This window comes from Staurois parvus, unplaced genomic scaffold (genome assembly GCF_062004578.1).
Source record: "Staurois parvus isolate SC_StPar_1 unplaced genomic scaffold, SC_StPar_1.0 ptg000232l, whole genome shotgun sequence".
NCBI lineage: Eukaryota > Metazoa > Chordata > Amphibia > Anura > Ranidae > Staurois > Staurois parvus.
In genome coordinates this window covers 5,516,956-5,525,951 of record NW_028318028.1, presented here as the reverse complement: position 1 = coordinate 5,525,951, position 8,996 = coordinate 5,516,956, and positions in this window count along the sequence as shown.

Here is an 8,996-nt window from a genome sequence, read left to right as displayed (position 1 = left end):
CCAGGGGTCTCCAAATTTTTCAAACAAAGGGTCAATTTATGGTCCTTCAGTCTTTAAGAGGGCTGGAGTGTGGCCAGTGGGGGGTAGAAATGTTTCCGGCACAGCATCAGTGAGAATAAACATGGCCTCAGGGATGGTGGTCAGTAGGAGGAAGAGTAGTTCCCCATCATTGGTATTAATGGGACAAACAGTACCCCATACAGTAAGCGTTATCATTGGAAGAAATAGTGCTCCATTGTTGTCAGTGCCCCAAGGGCTGGATAAAGGGTAGCAAAGGGCCACATCCGACCCTCGGGCCGCAATTTGGAGATCCCTGATCTAATCCATACTGATCCTACTGAGGAAGGAAAAGCTGAGATTGCTGGTGTATACACAGGAAGCTCCAATGATATTGCTACATTTATCTACCTGGATCAGAGAAAACCTCTGTAGCATTGAAGTTACTTTAGCTTGCTGTATGCATCAGATTTTTGCTACTGCTGCTATTGTTTGGGGGTTCCTACTTCCTAAGGGACAGGTTTATCTCAGTTTGGATCCCATTTGCAATTAATGAATGTCTACCAGTCTGAATGTCTGACTAAAAGAATAGCATACTCTCCTTGTGGCTTAAATGTTATCTCAGCAGCTGTTCGTCAGAAAAGCCAAATGAATGAAGTGAAAGACAGATGTTGGTTTCAACTAGGCCATCATTCTACTATCGATCGGGTGGGACTTTCCTTTATCCGGGTGGACATCATAGGATGTCCTCCCAGTCTCGCCACTCGTAAATGCCCCTGGGGAGCTGTTACCAGTTTCTTCTCCTTGCACACAGATCCTGTGTGAGGAGGATAACCCAGAAACAGTAAGTTATCCATTTTTACCTCTTCTGTACTGTGCCCTGATTGCCCTGGAATAAAGTGTACCAGGCACAGAAGCCATCAGTGCAGCCTACCAGTCTACCTGTCACAGCAGCCATCAGTGCAGCCTATCAGTGTACCTGTCAGAGCAGAATTAGTGCAACCTATCAGTGTACCTGTCACAGCAGCCAATAGTGCAGCCTACAATTAAAAAAAAGAAAAAGGGCATTGAAGAGGCACTGGGACTTTGATATGAGTTTAAACAAGGTGGTGTGAAGGCATATTTGAAGAGCCAACTGGCTCAGGCTAGTCAGCTCACAACAAAGACTGCCCCCCCAGTGGGTACCCCAGCAGGTTACCAGAACCAACATGCATATATAGAAGGAGCGCCAGACCAAAAGATTAAATAGTCCAAATTAATTTATTTATACTGTTTTAAAAGACAGCCAATGCATTTTGGGGATCAAAGGAACTCCCCTTACATCAGAGCTTCATTTGAAAATGAAAACCTTGAATGGACTCAAAGTAAAGGTTTTTCTGTTTGAATCTGTGCAGGGAAGCTGATTGCTGATTGGGATTCTTAGCCAGCAGTATCTGCATCACCAGCCAAAATAAAAAAATTGAGGGGCTTCAGAGTGGTGGTCTGAGTAGACTAAAACAGTTTTAGTTTTTCTCTGAGTTTTGTAATTCCAGGATCAGGGTCTGGAGTCCGGAGGCCTAGAAGAGATTGGGTGGAAAGAAGCCTCTAACCATTGGCGTCTTACCTGACCGAGGCCCTAAGCCTGATGTTCCTGCCTGCTGCCTACTTTGGCTATGCTTACCATATCACTGCCTGCTGCCTGTACTGATCCAGGACTTTTTATGGAGCATGATCTTGCTTAATGCCTGGATGTCAGCCTGCTGCCTATACAGACCTTGGCCTGTTTATGGACCATATTCCTGATTGCTGGCTAGATGATTCCTTTATCTGATGCTGACCACATATCTGCATACTTCCTGGACCCATGCTCTCCTCTGTGGACAACTGCTCTACTAAAACCACAATAATGTGTTTACCCTTTGTTTAGCTAGGCTGTGAAAAAGTCTCACACATGTGGTATCGTCATACTCAGAAGTAGCAAAATGTATTTTGGTGTGTAATTCTTTTTTTAACAGTTGCGTTTATTTTGGGGTGTAATTCTCAGTATGTCAGTGTTGTGTGTTAGAAATATCTTATAAATTGAAAACTTTTAATACTTTTTCATTTTTTCTATGCTTTCCAAAAACAAGTGGAAAAAAATATGTTCATAAGACTTATTATGCCTCATAGAATTAATGTTGGGGTATATGCTTTCCACAATATGATCATTTTGTGGGTGTGTCCATTGTAGTGGTGCTTTAGGGCCTTCAAAGGTGTGATAGGTAGTTAGGAAATTAGATGTGTAATTTATGGTGCTTCTTGGATGTTGGGCCCCTGTATGTGGCTAGGCTGTGAAAAAGTCTTACACATTTGGTATCGACATACTTAGGAGGAGAAGCAGAATGTATTTTGGGGTGTAATTACAAGTCTATGTCTATGCCATGTGAAAAAAATAACTTAATCAATTAGTTAATATGGCAATTCTATGACAAATAATATTGAATTTCTTAATTTTCCAAAGAATTGTGGGAAAAAACTCACCATGCCTCTTACTAAATACCTTAGACTATCTACTTTCCAAAAATGGGTCATTTGAGGGGTATTTGCACTGTCCTGGCATTTTAGGGCCTCAAGAAATGAGATAGGCCATCAGTACATCAGGATTGATCAATTTTTATGCTAAGTACCATAGCTTGTAGACTCTATAATTTTCACACAGACTAAATAATATACACTGATTCTGGTTATTTTTACCAAATAAATGTAGCAATATACATGTTGGTGTAAATTTATAAAGAAAAATTACTTATTTGCAAAATTTTATAATAACTAAGAAAACATGTTTTTTTTTCAGAATGTTCAGTATTTTTTTGCTTATATCTCAAAGAATAAAAAACCCAGTGGTGATTAAATACCACCAAAAGAAAGCTCTATCTGTCTAAGAAAAATTATACAAATTTAGTTTGGGTACAGTGTTGCATGACTGAATAATTCTCATTCAAAGTGTGAGAGCACTGAAAGCTGAAAACTAGCCTGAGCAGGAAGGGGGTAAAAGTGCATAGTATTGAAGTTAACCTCTTCCCCGCCACCCTACAGCAGATATACTGTTACAGGGCAGCAGCAGTGTGCAAAATCATGTATATATATACGTGGGTTTGCATTTCTGGGTAGGGGTCGCATGCGCCCTACCCTCTCCGCCATTTGCGGCTGCAGCTGTCAATCAGGGGGTCCCAGCCGGTAATTACCCGCCGGCACCCGGTGATTACCGGGCATCTCTGACAGGGAGGAAGACTGTTTTATTTACAAACAGTCTTCCTCCCTGTTGGCTCGGGCACACTGTTCTGGATGGAAACACACACCCCCGCCCCCTAGTAAAACACTCCCTACACATAGTTAACCCTTTGATCGCCCCTCATATTAACCCCTTCCTGCCCTGTGCCATTAGTACAATGTCAGTGTTTTTTTTTTTTTTAGCACTGATCACTGTATGGGTGTCACTGGGGGATGTCAGTGACACCAAGTCAGTTCCTCCCCAGTGTAAGAATGTTCGCCGCAGTCCCGCTAAAAGTCACTGATTGCCGCCATTACTAGTAGAAATAAAAAATCCCAGTATCTATACCGCCATTTGGAAACGCTATAACTTTCATGTAAACCAATTCATTTACATGTATTGGGATTTTTTTTTTTAGCAAAAACATGTCGCAGAATACATTTTGGCATAAATGTATGACAAAATTAGATTTTTAAACATTTTTTAACTGGACATGTTTAATAGAAAAAGTCCAAAATATATTTTTTTTCTCAAAATTGTTGGCCTTTTTTTTATAGCGCAAAAAATAAAAAACACACAGATGATCAAATACCACCAAAAGAAAGCTCAATTCATTGGAAAAAAAAAGGACATACATTTGATTTGGGTGCAGCATTGCATGACCACGGAATTGTCAGTTAAAGTTACGCAGCACCGTAAAGCAAACAATGGCCTGGTCAGGAACGGGGGTAAATCCTCTGGAGGGCAAGTGGCTAATTTAATAGCAGAAACTGGGTATAGCAAGCATGTTAAATGTGAAAATCAGATCAAAGATTAATTCCAACTAACCATGACATTACAGTAATAAAAAAAAAAAGTATAGTGTAGGGATGGACGCCGCTCAGACTGACCTAAGGAGTCAGATGTGTAGGATGGCCTCAGCCAACGCTTTGGCCATGCTTTCGCTCCACCCACTGTGGCTTGGTCACAGAGCTGCCTCTGTTCCAGGCAACCCCGCAGAGTGTCCTATAACCATGGCTGGGTGCTGTGTTCACTATTATAACAGTGCCTCTGATGCAAGCGTTCTAAGCCGGCGAAACCGGTCAGGCATATCCTGCCACCAGATTCACTTAATGGGACTACTGAATACCAGCTGAGGATGACAATGGCCAATGTGCTAACTATACCGTTTTTGGTTGAACACAATATATTTGTTTGAAGGCATGATTGAATGATTGTGGAATCCTTTCAAGGACTGTATTGATACGATATGCTGCCTTGTTATATACTGGATGTTGATCTCATTCCTAAGAGGTTTGGCCATGCTAAACTGATTATATTATCTTGAGGATATATGATCTATATCAAATTGAAAACAGAGCTGGATCCAGTATAAATGTATGGATGCAAACCATGTTTGAGTGAACTTTTAAGGCTATTATATGAAATATGGGGACATCCGTGAAAGGGAGGTGACTTCTCTACTGAATGTCAAGGCTGCTTTACTCAGTAATGGTAAACTAAACAGGTTGCACTTTACCACAAAGTGAACGAAATATAATAGGTGACCAAAAATATTATTAAATTTGAAATATAAAATATGATATAAAATATAAAGTCCAAATAACAATATTGTGTTGTAGTGAAGAAAAACTTGTTTGTGTCCAACATATTTCACCATGTGCCAATCCACCACCAAATAAATTAAATGAACTCACCAAAGCAATATGCTGATCAAATTATAAATCGGCATAAGAGTATTCCCTGCAGAGTATTGCTCCTTGAATATACAGATACTACCTTCAGTGTTGTTTCATCCTACCACAGAGTATTGCTCCCAGAGCAGAAAGTGCTTATGCTGATTTATAATTTGATCAGCATATTGCTTTGGTGAGTTCATTTATTTTTTTGGTGGTGGATTGGCACATGGTGAAATTTGTTGGACACAAACAAGTTTTTCTTCACTACAACACAATATTATTTGGACATTATATTTTATATCATATTTTATATTTCATATTTAATAATATTTTTGGTCACCTATTATATTTGGTTCACATTGTGGTAAAGTGCAACCTGTTTAGTTTACCATTATATGCACCTTTTTTTAGGTTAGGTTTGCAACTGTGATTTTTTTTAATGTTTTTTCACTTTATTGATATATTTTTGTGCCACAATCCAAAAAAATTATTTCCTTGCTTTACTCAGTAACCTCCTCTGGACCACAGGGTATTGCACACAATATCTAGATGCTTGGATCAAATTGGAAACAGAATTGAACTTAAAGGGGATACTGATGTGATTGGCTCAGTGTACTCTGTACAGCATTGTGGTATATGTCAGAGGTATATAAATGTATTATAATAATAATAATAGTATGTGACTGTGGGGGGGACATTAGAGTGCAAACTCCTCTGGTGCAGAGAATGATGTGATTGGCTCAGTGTTTTCTGTACAGTATTGTGGTATATTGCAGAGGTATATAAATGTATTATAATAATAATAATAATAGTATGTGACTGTGGGGGGCAAATTAGAGTGCAAACTCCTCTGGTGCAGAGAATGATGTGATTGGCTCAGTGTTTTCTGTACAGTATTGTGGCATATGTTATATCTATATCAATGTATAATAATAATAGAATGTGACTTTGGGGGGATATTAGACTGTAAGCTCCTCTGTTGCAGGTGACATGATAGGTTGGGAGATCTCTTGGAATGACTTTGGTAAATACTGACAAAATAAAGTGAATATCAGTAATAAACACATGTACTGTACACACTCCAGACCTGGCAGACAGAACAGTGAAATGCGGAAATATTTTTATTTTTTAATCAGATGTGGAAGGTTCAGTAAAGTGATCTGGACTCTGTAATCTTGGTGTATTTTATGAGTACAATCAGAAGTCATTGTAGTCATATGGTGACATGATAAACATTCTAAAGACGATTATATTTAATCAGGATTGTGCAATCACTGACCATGTTTTACACCTCCAATGTATAAGTGAAATTAGGAAGAAAGAAGAGAATGTGTAGAATCATAAAATACAAATGATAACACAATGTCCTCAGTTGTACCTTGCAGGCTGTGTCTGAAGAGTTCACAGACTAAACCCGTCCGTCTCCTTTTGTTGTACATTATAGTTTTCTGTTTTTGTAGTTCTTGCATTGGATGTGTGAACCAAATGTTTGGCTCGCAGTTATGGCACATTCCTGAAATGCAAAAATAAAAATAAGTAAATAAAATAGGGATCAGGATCTGGCAGTAGTGCCTCCTGAATGCCTGTCAGCTACTGTTATGCCGCCCTCTGAAAGCGATCCACAATCGATTACTTTTCAGAGAGTGGTATGCTTATTGCCTGTCTGAAGCAAACCCATACACAGGAAATGCAGCTGCAGGCATCATCCCGGTATAACCACTGAATGTTGGGCAAGGAACCCGTGCGCCACTTTGTGCTAAGTGGTTATTTAACAAGCTTTTTTTTTTCAATGTATGCAAACATACTGTAGCGAGGAGAACAAGATACCTCCTCACACAGGAGAAATGCTGGTAGTTTGAATGGCCCAAAGAGTGTGCTAGAAGGCACACAAATGAAATGTTCAGCCCATACTGCAAATGGCAAGATGGAGGGGGGTCAAGTGGCCATCGGTTTTTGTGAGGCACCCCCCCCCCCCAACAGCTGCATTTGTAATGGAGGACATACACCATCTAAAACAAAAGGGGCACTGGTATATGCTGTTTCTCCGAAAATAGGACCTACCCCAATAATAAGTCCTAGTACTATTTTTGGGAATTGCTAAAGTATAAGACCTAGTTGTGATCAGGGCTTTTTTCAGCTGGAACATGGCGCTTCATTCCGCCACCTCCGGCATTGGCCCTGTGCAGGGGCGAACTGACCTTTAGAGCACGTGGGCACTGCCCGAGGGCCCGGGGTCAGTAGGGGGCTCCATGAAATGCCCCGGTACCTTTTTTATAGTCTTTTTTGATTGTGGGCAAGGACACAGGGGCCCCATGATCCCCTATTGCCCGTGGCCCTGTGCACACCAATATCTACTGTCTCTTATAAACACAGAAGCACGGCTTTTGTGTTTGCAAGTGACAGTCCCTAATGTAAGTGACTGCACTATCTGCTCCTACAGAACCTCCCTACCTCTGTAATCACTGTGGGACAGGGAAGGAACAGATATCTGCGGGTGCAGTATGCAGTGTGTTTAGGGGCGGGGCTTCTCATCCTGCAGCCTAATGCATGGAAGCCGATGCCCCAGGGGTGATTGCTGGCCAGTGGGGAAGAGGCAGAGCGGTGAGTGAGCGCACTTGGTGCATGATGTGGGAAGATAAGACCCAAAATGGGAGCTACTATAGAGAGGGGTTGGCTGCTGACAGCCGTGTTTTGCAAAACAAGCCAACCATATGAGGGCAGTGGAAGGGGAGGGGGGGATGTGCAAAAGTGAGCTACAGTCAGGTGTTGCAGAGGTAGGTTGACAGGTGAGTTGCAGACAGGGTGCATAGGTGAGCTGCGACTGGGGGGTGCAGAGAAAGTTTGCAACTCAGCTCACCTCTCCACCCCCTGGCCACAGCTTAGCTCTGCACCCCCCCAGCCACAGCTTGCCTCTGTACCCCCCAGCCACAGCTCACCTCTGCATCTCCTGTCCGCAACTCACCCCTGCACCCTGTCTGTGCCTCATCTCTGCACCGTCTGAAACGTACCTTTCAATTCACCTCTGCAACACCTGAGTGCAGCTCACAACTGTCATCAGCCGGCCCTCTCTATAGTAACCCTCATCCACAGATGCTTGAAGCTCCCCTCTGCACCCCCTGTCCAGGGGCAGACTGACAACTCATGGGGCCCCCGGGCAATAGGAGATCATGGGGCCCCTGTGTCCTTGCCAAAACTCAAAAAAGCCTATGAAAAGGGTACCAGGGGCATCTCATGGGGCCCCCTACTGACCCCAGGCCCTCAGGCAGTGCCCGAATTTCCAAATGGTCAGTCCGCCCCTGCCCCTGTCCACACCTGTACATTAAAAAAAATAAGAGGTAGTCCGAAAATAAGACCTAGTATGGTTTTTTTGAGCCAAAAAAAAATAAGAGTCTTATTTTCAGAGAAACATTGAACTATTAAGAGCATATGGTATATTAACTGACAAAATAGAAAATTTTGAGTTTTTTAAATTTTAAAAAATTTCAATTGGAAAATGTTTTAATTTTTTACTTTACTCCTCTGAGCTGCACATAAGGAAACTAATATAAATACAATGTAGCAAAAATATTTGCTGGGTATCAGCTGTCAAAATGGCTTCCAATCCTGGCTACCAGAGTTGTACTTACCTGTTCTGTGCAACTATATTCCACAGAGTGACCCCTTACCTGCTCTTTGGTGTTGTCCACTCCTTCCTCAATGTGTCTCCTTAGCCAGGTACTGTGGAGGAACTCTCGTGTGTGCGCTCTGGAGCTGGGCTGTGTGCATCCACAGACACATACAGCGCTTGTAAGCCACACCCCTGATCCCTCCTCAGAGGAGTTTAAATTACAGTACCAGGGGCCAATGTCTCTGACTACCCTCTCTCTGTCCTGTGAGACAGGAAGTGAGGGGAGCAGAGCTGGGTGTGGGTAAATTACGTAGGGAGTTCCTTTACTGTAATGCAGAGAATGCATTAAGGTAAAAAAAATTTTGAAATTAGAACGACATTAAGAATGTACCAGGTATACCCAAGGTAACATGCTGAAGTTTTTAAGGATGTAACAAGTGCACCATAGGACCAGATCTGGTTAATATGTTTCTTGCATATTACA